This window comes from Manis pentadactyla, chromosome 16 (assembly GCF_030020395.1).
Source record: "Manis pentadactyla isolate mManPen7 chromosome 16, mManPen7.hap1, whole genome shotgun sequence".
In the NCBI taxonomy this organism is placed as follows: domain Eukaryota; kingdom Metazoa; phylum Chordata; class Mammalia; order Pholidota; family Manidae; genus Manis; species Manis pentadactyla.
The window spans coordinates 60336713-60353621 of record NC_080034.1 but is presented as its reverse complement, the minus strand read 5'-3'; positions in this window follow the sequence as shown (position 1 = coordinate 60353621).

Sequence of the window (16909 nt, the reverse complement as noted above, 5' to 3'; positions counted from 1 at the left end):
GCTATCTAAACAATGTATTTGTTTTGAAATGTAAATTTTCCTAAAGATTAATCTGCAATACTTTCTTTAAGAAAACCCTAGATATTACAACTGAGAATACATCTTTTAATGTGTGATGAGTATGCATTTAACTTCTAAAATCATATGAATACACATTTAAAAAATTAAGACCCAACAAATCACTTGGGAAATGCATTCCTAAATAAAACTGAAAGCAAGTCTATAACTATATGTTGTTGTAGATTCTGCTGATGTGCACCCCTAGCCCCTTGGCCCTGGTCTACATTCACTTGCAGCTGAGGTGAACAATATCCATGGATAGTGAACGTTTCCTACCTTGAACTATTATGGCTTTGTATTTTTTTGCTTGAAGGATTTCTCCATTGTGCTTATCTCACAGGCTGGAATTACTGAGGATTTATTACCCCTAGGAGTTTCTGTGGATACATGCCCCAGTTTCCTCTTTTCTTAGTGAGAAATTACCAGGATGTGTTATAAACACTTGTTCAGAGATGGAGCTCCAGTTGTCCATAGCACTAAACCACTTACTAACTTGCTCATTATTGATCTTTCTCTTACCCAAATCTTATTCAGTACTTATCCAAGTATTCAAGGTTATTCAGGTTATTTAGGGTCTGCTTTCCAGGAAATCGAAACTATAACACACACTGTCTTAATATAAAGGAGACCAGTACATTTCAAAAGTTACAGGAGGTGACTAATACATTCTGAACAAATTATTAAAAAAATACATGATGAACAAAATTTTCAAAAAACAAAGGAAAATATAAGAATTAAGTAATTCATTTAAAAAGTTAGAAAATAACTAACATACCTAAAAAATATAGAGATGAGAAAGTTAAACAGATAAAAACACATGCATAAAATAAAATTTGTTAGAAAGTAAATGAATAAAATTAATTAGTCTAGGAGTATAGTGTTCTTTGGAAAAAATAAAAACGCAGAAAATGTCTAGAAATTCTGATAAATAATAACAACAAAACAAAATGAGAAAATACAAAGAGAATGATTACTACATCATATGAGGAAAAAAAATAATTTAAAGAGAATGCTGTGTACATTCATGCTAACAATTTGAAAATCTTGGCAAAATGAATGATTTTTAAGGAAAATATGGATGATAACAATTAACTCAAGAAATAGCTGAATGTAATCATGGAAGGAATTAAAAATGTTTTTGAAGAATCACTTTAAAAATGCTCTAGGGCCAGATTACTTTGACACAATTTTTTTCAAAGTTTTTCAAACTTTCAAAACATGGCTCATTCCTGTGTTACACAAGTCATTTCTAAGCATAGATAGGAAGCTTTACAATTCCTTTCATACAAAGAGTGTAAATTTGATGGCAAACTTGAAAAAGATTAAAAAAAGAGAAAAACCACGGAATAATTTTTCTTCTGAATATTCCTAAGATAATGAAAAATATCTACAATCAAAAGGCAATAGTTTACTAGGCAGTAAAGAGCTAGAGGCATTGTCACTAAAATTAAGAACAGAACATGGATGTATGCTATTACCGCTATCAATTGATGCTGTCTTGAAAGTTACAGCTATTAAGAATGAGACAAAAAAAAAAGTGTACAATAGGTAATATGTTTGTTACTGAGAAAAAAAAAACCCACACTATTGTCTGTAGATGGCATGGCTATCTTTCTAGAAATTGCAAGACATCAGTTGAAAAACTGTTAAGACTAATAAGGTTAGACGGTTGATTAATTAGATTAATGGCTCTGGTAACAAAGAGACTTAATATAATAATATAATAGATTAAATAAAATAGAACTTCCTTCTCTTCTCTCACAGTAGTCCAGAGATTATTGGTCAAGAAGATTAGAACTGCTCTGCTCTTTGTGGTGATTAACAGACCCAGGTTTCTTCTGTCCTGCTGTCCAATAGTCCTCTGAAACAGGTGTTGGCAAACATTTCCTGTAATGGGCCAGAAGACATATGATTTAGGTTTTGAAGGCACATGGAGTATCTGTGATACTTTTCTCTTCCCTCCCTTCCTTCCTTCCTCCCTCCCTCCCTCCCTCCCTCCCTCCTTCCCTCCTTCCCTCCTTCCCTCCTTCCCTCCTTCCCTCCTTCCCTCCTTCCCTCCTTCCCTCCTTCCCTCCTTCCCTCCTTCCCTCCTTCCTTCCTTCCTTCCTTCCTTCCTTCCTTCCTTCCTTCCTTCCTTCCTTCCTTCCTTCCCAGCCATTAAAAAATTTAAAACCACTCTCAGCTCAAGGGCCATACAAAATCAGGCCACAGGTCAGATTTGCTTTACAGGCCATGGCTTGCCAACTCCTGCTTTGTAACATTGTTCACTTCTTCATGGTTAAAGACAAGTCATCTCAAATTTGTGTTCAGGAGAAAAATACAAAGATATTTTGGAGATAACATGGATGTTGCACATATCACTTGCAATCATATTCCACTGGCCAAAGCTTGTCATCTGCCCACACACAGCTGCAAGGGAGGATGGGAAATCTGGTAGCCATGTGGCCAAGAAAAAGAGAAGAATATATTTGGATGGGACAACATAAGTTTGACACACTGTTAAAGTAAGAACTTAAAAAAAAAAATCAATATTTCCTGAATATTAGTAATCACCAATTAGAAAATATAATAGAAAATGCATCTTAATAGCAAAATGTCTTTTTTGCTACCTAGAAAATTTGAACTAAAAATGTTCAGGATCTTCCTAAAGAGGATTAAAAATATATATATACTGAAGAGAGTAAAATTTTATGAATCAAAGGAAAGCTGAAACTCGGATTTAATAATCTGAGCATCAATTTTATTATAAAGCGAAGCCAATAGTATGTACTTTGTAAGGGTTTATTAAGGTCAGAATTTGTCTGGCACTACTTCTCTACTGTTCTACAAACTCTTGGAGTAAAAGACTTCATCTAACAAGCGATGTTACAGCCAACGTTCCTAGGATGGGCATGTCACTTGCGATTGTAGCACATGCTGCCTGCGGTTACTGAGATGGTGTAGGGCACAAGGAGAACAGGTAAGTTGTCAGGACCTTCTCTTGCTGTGCTACAGAATTTCATGCAGCAGTTTATCTAAGAGACAGCTGTCAGTTTGGCGGAAAGCTGTTCTTAATTTTAGTTTATTTGTAGCTACATAACATTGGGAACAGTACTTAATTTCTCTGTGCCTCTATTTTCTTATCGGTAATAATTGAGATAATGTTGATGATAACATATAATAATCAGCAAGGAGCTCATGATACATTAAATCATTTAACTCTTCACACAAACCTTAGAGGAAGGTACCAGCATCATCCTCACCATCGTCATCTTCATGGTTATTAATTGCATTTTGTAGATGAGAAAATAAAGAGGAAAAGATTTCCATAACTTGCCAAAAGTCACAAGTTATTTGATGTGGACATCAGGACCAGTATTCAGGACACCCTTCACACTCACAGTACTATTTACATAAGGGTATGCAGTCAAAAAACAACTGCTACAGCTGGATTAGAATAGATGGATAGGTATATGGGTGCTCACATTACAGAGGCAGTAAATAAAAGCTGGACATTATGATCTAGGTGGCGAGTCTTGTACAACCTTTATTTAAATAAAGGGTTGTTTAAAGGCCCGATGCATTCTTGAGGTTAGGGGCTATGTTTTGTTTGCAAAGCACTTAGAACAGTGCTTGACATGTGGTAAACATGTAATAAAGGAGGCTGTAGTGTACTAGTTCACATTGTAACTGAAGGGTTACAACGTTACAGAGTGCCTAACTCGTTATCAGCCACTCAATAAATATTTATTGAGTGACTGAATGCTTCGATAAAACCTCTGATCTTCAAATGTCTTTATATTCCTGGGTTTTCCTGGAATTATGATTTTAAGACAGTGAAAGATACTCCATAGGGAAAAGTCTGGTCGCAATAAATCGGTGTTTGTCTATTACACAATCTTTCCTACTTAAATTTGGTTTAGAACTGATGAGTTGGTAAGGGAATGGTAACAGCCTGGAATAGAGGAAGTGAAACCCTAATTCACTTTGAAATCAACAAACATTGGTTGAGTGTTTAGAAGCAGTAACGAATTATTTTCCAGAATTCTGGTTAGTGTGTTTTAGTACAGATGAGCATGGGAACCAGTTTTACACAATCCAGTGAAATTGCTTTACTTTGTTTTATTGAGGGAGACAAAATTATTTGCTGGGCAAAAATAAAACCACTGAAGACAACAGACATGTTTATAGATGGTGCTTTCCTGCAGCATTTTGTTTGATAGTATACATGGTGCCTGGATTTCAGGGAATTTGGACTGATTTTCAGCAGTTTGCTGTACCATTTAAGGTGCTCTTATTTATAGTTATATATAGTTTACTAATCATTTGGAAATGGGGTGTACATGAAAGAGAGAAGTCATCCTACTTTATCAGCTCTTGGAGAGATGAATGCTTTAAGATAAGAGAAATAATAGTGGGGGGAGCAGGGGCTGGGAAAACAATCTTGCACTTTCCATATTAGCTGCCAGTATCATCCCCAAATAGCTATTTGAGACCTCAATTTATTGAACCTAATGGAGATGAGAAATGGAATGGTGAGACTGATAATGATTATAATATGGAGTGTTGCCGAGGTCATGTGCATGGTTAATTCCCTTCCAAAGGGACAGAAGAAAGAAGGAGAGCGAGAAGGGTGGGTGCAGCCACCCAGACCCTCACTTTCATGCTAACTGGGAACTGTTTCTAATGAATGTCCCTGCCTCCATCAAGGGCATTTCTTCCATTTAACTAGCACGCGGGAAGCAGACATTGCTCAAGTACAAGGGTTCAGTTTGCAGTGAGCCACAAATCACATTTCATTTATCAGGCCCTACAGATGACAGGATATCATCGAATCCCTGGAGAGCCATATTCATTAAAAAGAAATCTTAAGTAATTACAACAATTAATTGGCTTGAAACAGTTTCTGGTGGATAAGGTTTACATAATTCATTTGCCAGACAAAACAAGCTTGATCAAGTCCAGGAACATGCTATTTCGGAGCGTCCCTCTATCCGAGGCTGTGCGGTCTCCAAAAGGGGCTTATCAACAGGAGCTTTTTCTCCTCCATGTTTTTCTTTTTTTGGAAATGAAAGAGTAATTTACAAATTATAAAATGGGAAACTGAAAGGATCTGACACACTCTATTTTGGGTCAGTAGCACTTTATGCACCATTGTTACTAAAGTGATGAGTGAAAATGAAAATGGGTTGTTTTAATTAAGAACTCTCTGAGTTTGTAGTTTTGAGAAGGAATAGCTGGAAGGCAAGAGCTTCCAAAAATCTAAGCAATCATTTAGACAAGACAAGGCCCATCTTAGAACTCCATTATCCTCAAAGTAACTTGCATGCAAAATTATTCTTGTCAAATTAATATCTGGTCAACATTTTCAGTGATTCGGTCATAAATTCTTTACTCTTAAGTTTTTAAAATGTGGGGATTGTGGTTGAATTTGGAAAGGGTTATCCCTGGAGACCTAGCAAATAACTTCTTGTATGTGCTGTGAAATATGATTTCCCAACCACCTAGTAACACCTGGTAACATAATATAACCGTATTAGCAGGTTTTTCCTCAATCAGTACCTATTTTTGGAGAAATGATTTAGAGAAATGCACATAACAAGAAGCCACCCTCTAATACAGTTCTGATATACCTCGGGGTGGTAGGAGAAGGGATGATACTAACTCTTAGGAAAACAAGGAAAAACCATATGCAGTAGAATTTTTGAGATTGCTCTAGTTTATATCATGGCCCCAGGGAGTTACTGAGGCTCTCAGGACTTACAGGGGCGAAAGGTGGGGCAGGTACATCAAGAGTGATAAGGTTTGGTTCTCCCAAATCAAGCTGCAGATTGGCTGCCGCAGTATGCTTTGGGAAACTTCTTGAGCGTAATAAATACAGGGTGCAGGACTGACATGCAGAATCAGAACCTCTGGGGGTGAGGCCTGGGCCTCTGCTGTTTTTACAGGCATCCCAAACATGATGACTATTGGTGAGATTCAGAATATTGAAAAACCTGTAGAATGAATTGATTTACTGGCATGTTTTGAAATTATTCTCCCTTCTGTGTAAGTCAGTGTTCTCCCCAAAAAACAGAACCGACAGTCTATATATCTATATCTATACTGACATAGACGTATTTCTTTCTCATGAGGAACCAAGGCTGAGAAGTTCCATGATCTGCCATCTGCAAACTGGAGACCCAGAGAAGCCAGTGGTATAATTATAATTCCGTCCAAATCGGAAAGCCTGAGAACCAGGGGAGCCACTGGTATAAATCCCAGGTCAGGATCAGGAGAAGATGAGATGAGTTGCCCCTATTCAGTGATGCCAAACAAAAACACCAGGGATAAATTCCCTCCGCTTTTTGTTCTGCTGAAGCCCTCAAGACACTGGGTGATGCCCACTTACACTGGGCAGGGCAATCTTTACTGAGTCCAGTGATTCAAATGGTCTCTTTTGGAAACATGCTTCCAGACACGCCCGGAAACAACGTTTAATCTGGCCCCGGAAGCCAGTCAGGCTGACACAGAAAACCACCCATCGTACTCTCCGGCATTTGCCTTCCCTTCCTTACTCACGCCACTTGTGGGGAGTCACGCATTTCTGGGTCCTAGCATTTGGGAGAGAAGTTGCAATGTTATGTATTTCATCTGCCCGCCAAGCCTTATCGAACACTGGATACCGCCTATAAACTGTTCCCAGAGCTGCAGCTGCAAAATGAATGATCTTTCCCAAAATGTGTATTTTCTTGGATTTCTTCACGGATGGATAGATTTTTATTTTGTTCCTGTATTTTTTAGGTCTGTAATTTTCATTTGCTTAAAAAGACACTTCTATTTCTTTGTTGAGATTTTCTTTTTTGTTTGTTTTAACAGAATTTCTAAGTGATTGCTGAAGTGTTTTTAGGATGGCTGATTTACAATCCCTTCCAGATCCTTCCAACATTGGGTTCATCTGACGCTGGTGTTGGTTGGTATCTTTTCTCATTTACGTTGTGACTTCTTGGTATGACAGGTAATTTGCTATTGTCTCCCGGGCACTTCGGCTCTTCCAGTAAGGGCTTCTGAGCCTCACTGAAATCTTGCAGGTTAGCAGGCAGCCATCCTTCTGGTCAGTTGCTAAGTCCGGCCCTGATTTGGTAGGCTCTACTTCCAATGGCTGTTTCATTTCCTGAGCCATTGCGGCGTTTTTTGTTTGCTTGGTTCATCCTCTGCCAAGGGGGCGCTCGTTGGTCCCTGCTGGTGCTGCCTGAGGGCTGAAGGGGTTTCCCAAGGTGGGTCTTCTCCCGCAGCTCCAGCCTCCGGAAGGGAGGGGAGTCCCTGCGGGCAGGGGGGGAGCCGTCCCTCTGTCGGCAGCTGGTACTTCTCAGCAGGGAGAGGCATCTCCAGCCCCACCTGGAAGGTGAACACACCTTCTGGTGGCTCAGCCTCCTTGCCATGGTGCTGATTTTCCTCTTGCTCTTGGAGGGGATGCCTGCTCATTTCAGGGGGAGGAATGAGCCTACCTGGCTTCTCTTTTTTGGGTCTGAGAAACACTGGGCCTCAGATGCCTTCTTCTGCTGTGGGACATAGGACACCCTGACCTGATGCCCTCCAGATCCCGGGTCCCAAACCGGGTGGTTTCCATCTCACTACTTGTTGGAGCTCTCCGTTGCTTGCCTCTTGTGCTATTTCCAGAATTTATAGTTGTACTCGGCCTGGAGGAGCAGGGAGAAATGGGTCTGTGTTATGAATAGGTTTTAAAAAATAATATCCCATGGAAATAACCATGAATAGAATTCTAAAAACAATTTCAAGTCAAAGTTTTTTGTTAAGTCCCCAAAAAGTCATTTTAGATAATTTTCTGTGCTGCCATTTAAATGACATAAGATGTATTGATAAATTCATGATTTGTTAATTACATTTCTATTTGAAATCATATAGCAGAAATACCACAGGGTTTGCAGACCTCTATAATCTGGAAAGAGGAAACAGAAAAAGAAATACAGTGCTCTGTTTTCAATTTCAGATTATATATCAGACAAAATTAATGCTCTCATTTAGTACCTTTTCCCCTTTTGTTATCTTTGAATGGATAATTGAGACAGAGGCAATTTTCATAGTTCAATGTCAAAAGTTATCCAGAAGGCCTAGGCCAGGGGTTCAACCAAAGCTGGCTGATCAACAGAATTGTCTAGAGAGTTCTAAAAAGTCCCAGACTCCAGTCCCACTCCCTGAAAAGTTTAAGTCAGTGGGATGAAGCTCTTGAATGTATATATTTTTCTAAGTTCCCAAGTAACTACAGGTGATTGGCCATATTTTGTAACTATATCTAACTAAGAAATTGGTACATTACCAAAATGTGATAGAATCTAGAAAATAAGGCCCTTTACCCAGGGTAACACTTTGTGCAGGGGAGTCAAAAATAAAACTGAAATATTAGCTTTGCAATGATTTTGGCCAGCACATTTTAAAAGGGAAAAACCAGAACCTATTGAGGAGCATGACAGGGTTACTTTACATAAGGTGTAAGATATCTAGCATGTGAGAAGAATGACTGAAATGGCATAATTGACTTGGTGAAGTAGAGCCTTGGAGACAATGTGATAATTGCCTCCAAATATTTAAAGGACTGTTGTGAAGAGGAATTAGACTTACAGTGTTTTGGATTAGGAACCTGTCTCTTCAGTAGACAACCCAGATGACTCTGAGGGAGACCATCCCTGAGCAGGAGCCATGGCAGCACTCCTGGCCATGGGAAGGACCACCAGGCCTTTATGAAATGGTCTAGGTGCTTGAGGATGAAGAGCTGCAGGGACGAATTCAACAAGGAGCCACCCAGGATGGAAAAGGAAGGAAGGGACAGAGGGAGGGAGTGAGGGAAGGATGGAAGGACAGAGGCTGGAAGGGAAGGGTAGAGAAGGACAGAAGGAGGGGCAAGGCAGGGATGCTTTGGGTCTGGAGGGCCCATTTCTGATTAAATGCTATTGTATGACTTTCTGCTATAAAGCTCAGCAATCTGAGAAACAAAGCAGAGAAAATGAAATTACATGAACTTGAAATCGCAAAAGAGTGAAGCAGATAGAGTCAAGAGTCAAGGGGTAGAGGAAATTTTGGCTGTTGCTAAGAGCAGGTTAAAATGTAGGATCTTGGCAAAACAGGAGGCAGGTGGACTCAGGAGACCAACAGACCTGGAAAAGGGAGTAAGACCAGTGGTCTAGAGGTACCGACAAGGTGGGGGGAAGGATAGAAATGGTGAGGAGGTAGAGCAGATTCTAGATCTGGAGCATTACCACTCTTCGTGGTCTATGAGCTGAGCAGAAAGCAGCGTCCACATTTGGAGCCAGCAGGGGAGCAGGTGCTTTGCCTATAGCAATGGTTCTCAAACAGGAGTCTGTGTCAGAACCACCCGCAGGGCCTGTTGAAACCCAGGGTGCTGGTCCCCATTCCCAGAGTCTGGTTGGGTCGGTCTGGGAGGGACCCAGGGTTTGTTTCTCTATGAGTCCAGGGGTGAGGCTAATGTTCCGGTCCTGGGGCCACACTTTGAGAGACACTGACCTAGGAAAAGCCAACCTGAATGAGCTGGGCTGCCATAAATTTAATACCCTTGGAGAGGTGAGGATATGAGGAACTCATCCACCGTGGAGGGTTCCAGAGGGTGGAGTAAACATGGCTGGACTGACTGGGAGCCTGCACTGTGATAAGCTGCACCCAGGTAAGATTTGGGGCTCTGCTATATGCCCCGGCCGGCGGGGAGTTCAACAAGGGCTCGAGGGGAAGTTAACCTGGATGAGAGACAAACCAGACACAAAGAAGGAGACCAAGTCGAAAGTCTGATCAAGGTCTCAAAGTTTATTCTTACAAGGTAGATTATATAGGAGCTAGGAGGGGGAAACAGCCCCAGCTGAAGTGGCAAGGATTATCTGGGTTGCTAGGATACCTAACTGAAGAATGTTCTCTGGAAAAGATCACCGGTGGGGGATTACTGAGAAAAGACAGAATGTTTTACTAAGGAGGAGATGTTATCACGGCAGCTGCTTAATCTCTATCCCAGCGGTCTAATCGCAAGCTGGGTCAATTGATCTTTCGTAAACGGGGCAGGCTTGAGAAACTAGAGGCCTAGGCGAAAAGGGCGGGACCATTGTTTCTATGGCCCACGGCTCCCGGCACCTATATGGTTGGGGGTGAGCTGGAGGGTTTCCAGAGAGCTTTCAATGTCCACACAGGCACTTCACACTTACTCATCACTCAGTGACTTCTCTTCATGCACATCTAACTTTGTTGATGCCAGGGGCAGCTTATTTCACTGTGTCTGAAAGGGATTTTGGTTCATATCCATATCGAGTACAATTGGCGTCCTCACAAAGAATAGACAGTTTGGCAGCAGAGGGCGTTAGTCTCAAACCTGATGGTATTGAGAACATTACAGACTTCCTTAAAGGCTTTCGGTGATTTCCCGTAGCCCATAGGGAAAATCCAGAGTTCATAATATTACATCTGAGGCTCTTCACAACGGCTTTGGAGCACCTTCTCCATGAGCGTCTTCTTCCTCATTCTCTAGAATTTTGTCCCAAAAGATGTGTCTGATTCTCTTGCATGCTTTGTGCCTTCTCCAGCATCAACACATGCTCTTGGGTTTTTTGGAAAGTTTTTCCTCTTGCTTTATTAGCTACCTTCTAGTATCTTAATTCTCTTAATATTCACTTCAATATTTCTTCTGGATAAACTTTCCTGATCATCAAACTGGAGCACCTTTCTCCTCCCTTCTCTCAGTTGTAATTCCTTGTTCAGTATCTGTTTTCCATTTTCTACCAGCAACTCCAGAATGGCAGAGGGTTGACCCACTTGCCTAGGCTGCTCTGGAGTTTTCTAACTCCAAATCCCTTGTCCCAGGAACAACTCAGGATGGTTGTCCCCAAGCCCTGTTCACACCAAACTACCGGATCCAGCATTGTGACCGGCACTTATTATGTGCTCAAAATATTTGCATGAAACTGAATTTGAGTAAGGGCTTAATATGGGCACAAGGGGGGATCATCCTTCACTTTCAATAGCCTTACCTTAACAAACATTAGTTGAGGAAGGAGAAAAGACAGTTGAAAGTCACTGTTCAAAATGATTCTTAACTTTCACTCTGATAATCAGTAGGTGGATTTAAGATTATAATGTGTGAGGCTGGCCTGCTGAATGCGGGAGGGTTCATCCATGCATTCATTCATGTGGCAGACCGTATCTCTTTTTTATGCCTACCCTCAAATACTCCCACCTCTCTACCAGGTTCACTGGTAAATTATATTATATTATATTTAAATTAATTATATTGTATTAATTAATTATATTATATATATATATCTGTTAGCTACTAATCTGAAGTGGGAAAGGCAGATTAGCACTGAGCGCCAGGGTGAAGAGCTGTAGACATGAGGACTTCTAGGGTGGCCTGGCTTAGGCTGTGATGATATCTTATTTCTGTTTCGATATCCCTTTTTCCTCCATAATCCCCAGGGACAGGAGTCTCTCTCTCTCTCTCTCTCTCTCTCTCTCTCTCTCTCTAAGTAAATGTATAATCCGTGCCCTTGAAGAAATAAAGTGGTTTACAAGGAACAAAATATCCTGAGTCACGCTCAAGTAAACAAACTCTGTAACTCATCTCTGAAGTCTTTTGTAATTTTAAACAGACTCTGCAATGCTTTGAACGGTTGAGGAGTATTTACTAACAGTGTGTTTAAGAGCCAGCATCAAGGATTTCAGTCTTCCAAACAAGAAAATTAGAAAGCATGTCTTGTTCCCACTGAGACAGAGCAAGGGCAAAGGCTATTAGGACATCTCATCTGGATTATTGAAAACACCCTAACAGGCTTCTGCAGGTCAGAAGAAGGGGGGCCACTGCAGCTTGGCGTGGGAACAGCTGGGTGGCGGCAGCTCGCAGACAGGTACGTGGTGATCTTGTCACTGCTCAGGAGGAAGGGGATGAAAGTGAATAAAAAAGGAAATGGAAATTCTTCTTCTCAGACCCACAATTCCTGCTTTACTCTCAATGCATGTCTCTTTTAAACTTTGAGGGGAAAAATGGAGAAAAGAAGGTGGAAAGAGAGTCTGGAGAAGAAATGGGGTAAGATGCTCAAGAGTGAGTTTCACCTGCTTCGCACCAAATCCTTATAGAGTAGGAGCATATTTCCCATTATGTCTCTCATCTCCAAGGGTGATGATGAGGGAAGCTGGGGTGATCCTCGAAACGTTCTTGACCCTGACAGTCATCTCAAGATAGGTGTTTCTGCACCAGATGAACTGGAGGTGGAGAGTGGAATCCATCAACCTAAATCCATCAGTACTTATTCTGGTTTACCTGTTGCTGTGGCACAAATGACCCTAAACTTTAGTTGCTTAAAACAACAACCACTTCATTAACTCTCATGATTTTGTGGGTCAGGAATTCTGGCAGGGTTCAGTTGGATGATTCTTCCGTCCAGCAAGGCATCAACTGGTTACTTGGTGATGTGTTTCAGTTGCCAGGTGGGCTGATCCAGAGGATCCCAGACAGTTTCATTCACAGGTCTGGTGCATTGGTGGGTGTAGTGGGCTAAATAATGGTCCCCCAAAGATTCAGGTCCTAATCCCTGGAACCTGTGAATATCACCTTATATGGCAAAAGTCACTTTGTGCAGATGTTATTAAATTAAGAATCTTGAGATAGAGAGATTATGTAGGTGAGCCCGAAATGTAATCAGAAAGGTCCTTATTTGACAACAGAAAGAAGTCTATGTGATGACTGAAGCTACAACTTGCATTGCTGGCTTTGAAGCTGGAGAAAGGGGGCCCTGAATCAAAGAACACATTCAACGTGGCTCTAGAATCTGGAGAAGGCAGGGAAACATTCTCTTCCAGAGCCACCAGAGGGAATGAGGACCTCCTGACACCTCGATTTTAGCCCTGTGAAAGTGATTTTGGATCTGACCTCCAGAATTGTAAGAAAATGAATGTGTGTTGCCTTCAGCTGCCACGTTCGGTACAGCAGCCGTAGGACCTAACACAGCGGGTGTGGTTGGAAGCCTGGACGGAACCCAGATGTTGAAAAATGCCTGCTGCATGGGAGCTGGGCACCAGACTTCTAACCGGGAAGTGCAGGGCTCTCAGAAAGAGGGTTGCAAGAGAGGATGGAAGCTTCCAGGCTCTTAAGCCTTGGGCAAAGCTATCATAGAGCCTGCCCTATCACAGAGCCTGCCCAGATTCAAGGGGAGGAGACCTAGACCCACCTCTCCATGGGAGGAGCATCAGAGACTGTGACGATCTTTTTACTTGAAGAAAGAATAATTTGAAGACTCATGTCCTGCTGATTGTGGATCAACAACATCACATTCTTATGCTTATTCAATCTGCTATCAAAATCCTAGTTCTGTGATGGAAAAACCATTTATCAGTTTGATACAAAAAAAGCGATAGAAGTTCTTTTATATTCCTTATGGGATCTGAATCACATTTGCTTGTCTTCCTAAAAGAGGTCAAGAAAGCAAGTGGGCTTTTCACATGACATTCATTCATTCATTTATAGTCTTTCTGCATAATCTGCTTGAGCAACTGTGACTAATAATGTAGAAGGTGCTGTGGAAAAACTGACAAATCTTCATTGAAGAACTGGTTTCAATGAGAAGAGCTTGGAATTCTCTCTTCTCTGATCTGAGCATAAGGGCTTTGAAGAACCATACAGAATATACAGCAGCTTCTCAGAAAATATTACTGTCACCTCCACTTCCGACCCAGGCTGTCATATGGACAAATGTTCAGAGTACTCCAGGCATTTTGCCATATGTGATTTCTTTTGATTTTCCTACTATCTTATCTCTCAGCTTATTATTTCCAACAATAGGAAACTGAGGCTGAGAAGACTTGCCTAGCTAAGTAAATGCTTAAGCCAAGATGCTGGGCTGGCATTCTCCTTTCTTGCAGCTGAGAGAAGGTTCCTGGGGATGAGCGCATGATACAAGTGGACAGGGAGGTGGGTTCCTCACATACTTCTTCTGCCATTTTCTCACCACTGCAAAAGCATGCTGATCTCATACAACTGGCCACCTTGATAGGTGTTCATGCGTTTGAGCACATCTGGAGTAAAGATAGATCTGAGCTGGGGTCTTTGCATCAGCTCCATGAAAAGCACTCTGGCTGATGTCTTGAGGCTCTTTGGAGGACCCGTCTGTATTTGCTGCTGCAGTGGGGAACAATTCAGACAGGACAATAGGGACCCGGATTTAGGCCGTTAATCCAAGCTGGCTGGACTCCCCGTGCAGGTAGAAGCTCCTTTGCCTTCCAGGGTATATCTGGGTACAAACAGAAGCCCATGAAAAGTGCTATAATTAGCACCTCTCTACACAATCTTGAGGCTTTTAAGAAATCATAAACAATAAGAGCAGTAATAAAGATGAAACTCCTCACACGACACATAGAGACCTCTGGGGTAAAGGACTATTTGGGTCACAAACTTATGAGACTACTTTTCTCATACGGGAATGATGGCTGGACATCCAGGACTCTTAACCAAGTTCAAGCTCACTTTGTAGTGGGACGGGTTCCCAGGGTCCTGGCTGGCTTTTATAGTCACAATCCACTTCTACTTTTCATTAAGAACACTTCTACTGTTCTCAGCCCTTTATTTATAGTCTTTTTTTTTTTTTTACTTAAAAGATGTATTTCCTCCAATGACCCTTCCAAGGAAAGGGTCACAAAATTCTCCTCCCTCTAATGACCCACGTTACAGATGGCTGCTGAGCACTGAAGACAAAATGAGAGAAGTTTTGTACAAATCAGGTGGAGTCTGAGTTATCCTCATCATAGTTTAGCATCAGTTTTATTACTATAACTTAAGATTCAGGAACAACTCGGGTGTTAAAGTTCAAACTCCAATGTTATGGACTTCATAAAGCAACATGGCAAACAGACTACAGGGTGGTATTTTGGTCTTGCCCCCAAACCAAGAAAATGGAAGAGAAGATATATTTTGAAAGTTACTAGATGCGGGAAACATTGTCCCCAGAGGGGGACTGGAAAAGACCATGTATTCACTTGGATTGGGTTCAGTTGCATGTGACAGAAAACTCAAAATGGTGGTGTCTTATACAAGAGAGTTGTTACTTTTTCTCTCTCCTTGAAGAAGTCAGGACACCTTGGGAATGCAGCTCCATAATTGTCAGGGATCCAGCTTGTGCATTCACATTGAACCACCATCCTTGGTCTGATGTCCCCTTGCTATAGGAGTGCTTCCTGAATCCAGCCAATGTGGCTGCATTTTGTCCACCAGGAGGGATAAGGAAGAAGGACAAAAGCACAAAGGATGTGAATCAGCTCTTTTAAGGGGCTTCCTAGAAGTTTTTACACGTACCACCACTTCCATGTGTAGCAAAAGAACTTCATCTGGGTGAGTCTCTACTCTGGGTGAACATGTGCCCAGATGAAACTCAGCGTCTCCATTACTAAGGAAGACAGGGAAAACCAGTGGGTAGAATACTGGCAGTGGTGGCACATGCCACATCTCTAAGGGATAAAAACATGAAGATCACAAAATGAGAATGTCCTGATTTCCAGTTGGATTTCAGTGTATGATACAAACACATTCACTTCCTTGTGTCATGGCCTCCCTTTCCAAAATCACATTAAAATCAATTTCAATACCTGTATCATGAAACTGCTTTTCCCAAAAGTCTTTCTCTGGAAACATTAAGATGGATCTTATGTTCATTCACGTCTTTTATTCAGGCAAAGATGGTAAATATCTTATTGATAGTACCTCAGTCCTGTGAAGTACATAATATCCTCATGGTTCAGAAAGGTTAGGTAGCTTGTTGAGGCCCAGAGACAGGTTTGAAATCCTATTTGGCCTCAAAACCCATGTTCTCACTGTTTCAAAATATTTCATGCTTCCTCAAAACATACCAAACTTTTGGGATTTAGGAAATAAAATAACCTTGATGCATGGGCCTTTTTCCATGTCTCCTGTACAAGAACACTGTTCAGTGGTAGACAGAAGTAATTGAAAACTGAGGAAGATGGTGTTTTTGAAGTATAAAGAAAAATTGCAGTGACATGCTGGCCCAGGCTGTCCTGGTCAGAGACTTCCATAATGTGACATAATGAAAGCAGTAACTAAGTCTCCCGGGTCCTTCCAGCAGCACTGTGTTCCTTTCACAACAGTCACATGCCAGGTCCCAGCTAAATTTGTGATATGGCCTGGTGGACAGCCAGTGTAAACTATCCAAACAGAATTTCTGTGCATCCAAACACTACAGCAGATTTCTAAACGCAGAAGAGATGTGAGAAGTAAACTTGGACCATTTATATCTGTTGTAAACTGAAGGGGAAACAGTCTCCCAGTAGCAACAGTTTGATTTGGCATTAGAAGAACGGGGTTTTTAAAGATGATACTTGAAGAAATAGGGCAAAGGTGGTTAAGGACAGTGTTGGAATCCAAAAGTCTCCTAGAAACAAGTGTCATCTTTTATTAGCATCCTAATTTAATCAGATATCCAAATGGATAAGCCTTAAATTCAGGGGATGCCTAACAGCATTTTGCTTCCAGATTTCATCTCAAGAGTAGAGTTGAGTATTGTCATGACAGCTAGGTCTTCTGGAGCTATCTCTAGACACCCGAATAACTCTCTGGCACACAGCCATTTCTGTTGGCGGGGATGGAGGCTTCACAACAGGTTGTAGGTTTGAGCTGAAAATGGTGGTGTGGTTTAAAAGATTGAGGTCTTGAACTTCATGGTTTTAGTAGAAGTGCAGTCAAAGTCAATGCTACTTTCTACCACAGAAGAGAAGAAAGTCAGTTGCATCCAGGTATATTGTGGGAAAATGGATAAAGCCATCAGTGTCCCACTAAAGTCTGAACACTGGGTGAAATTAACCTCTGACTCCTGTAAGG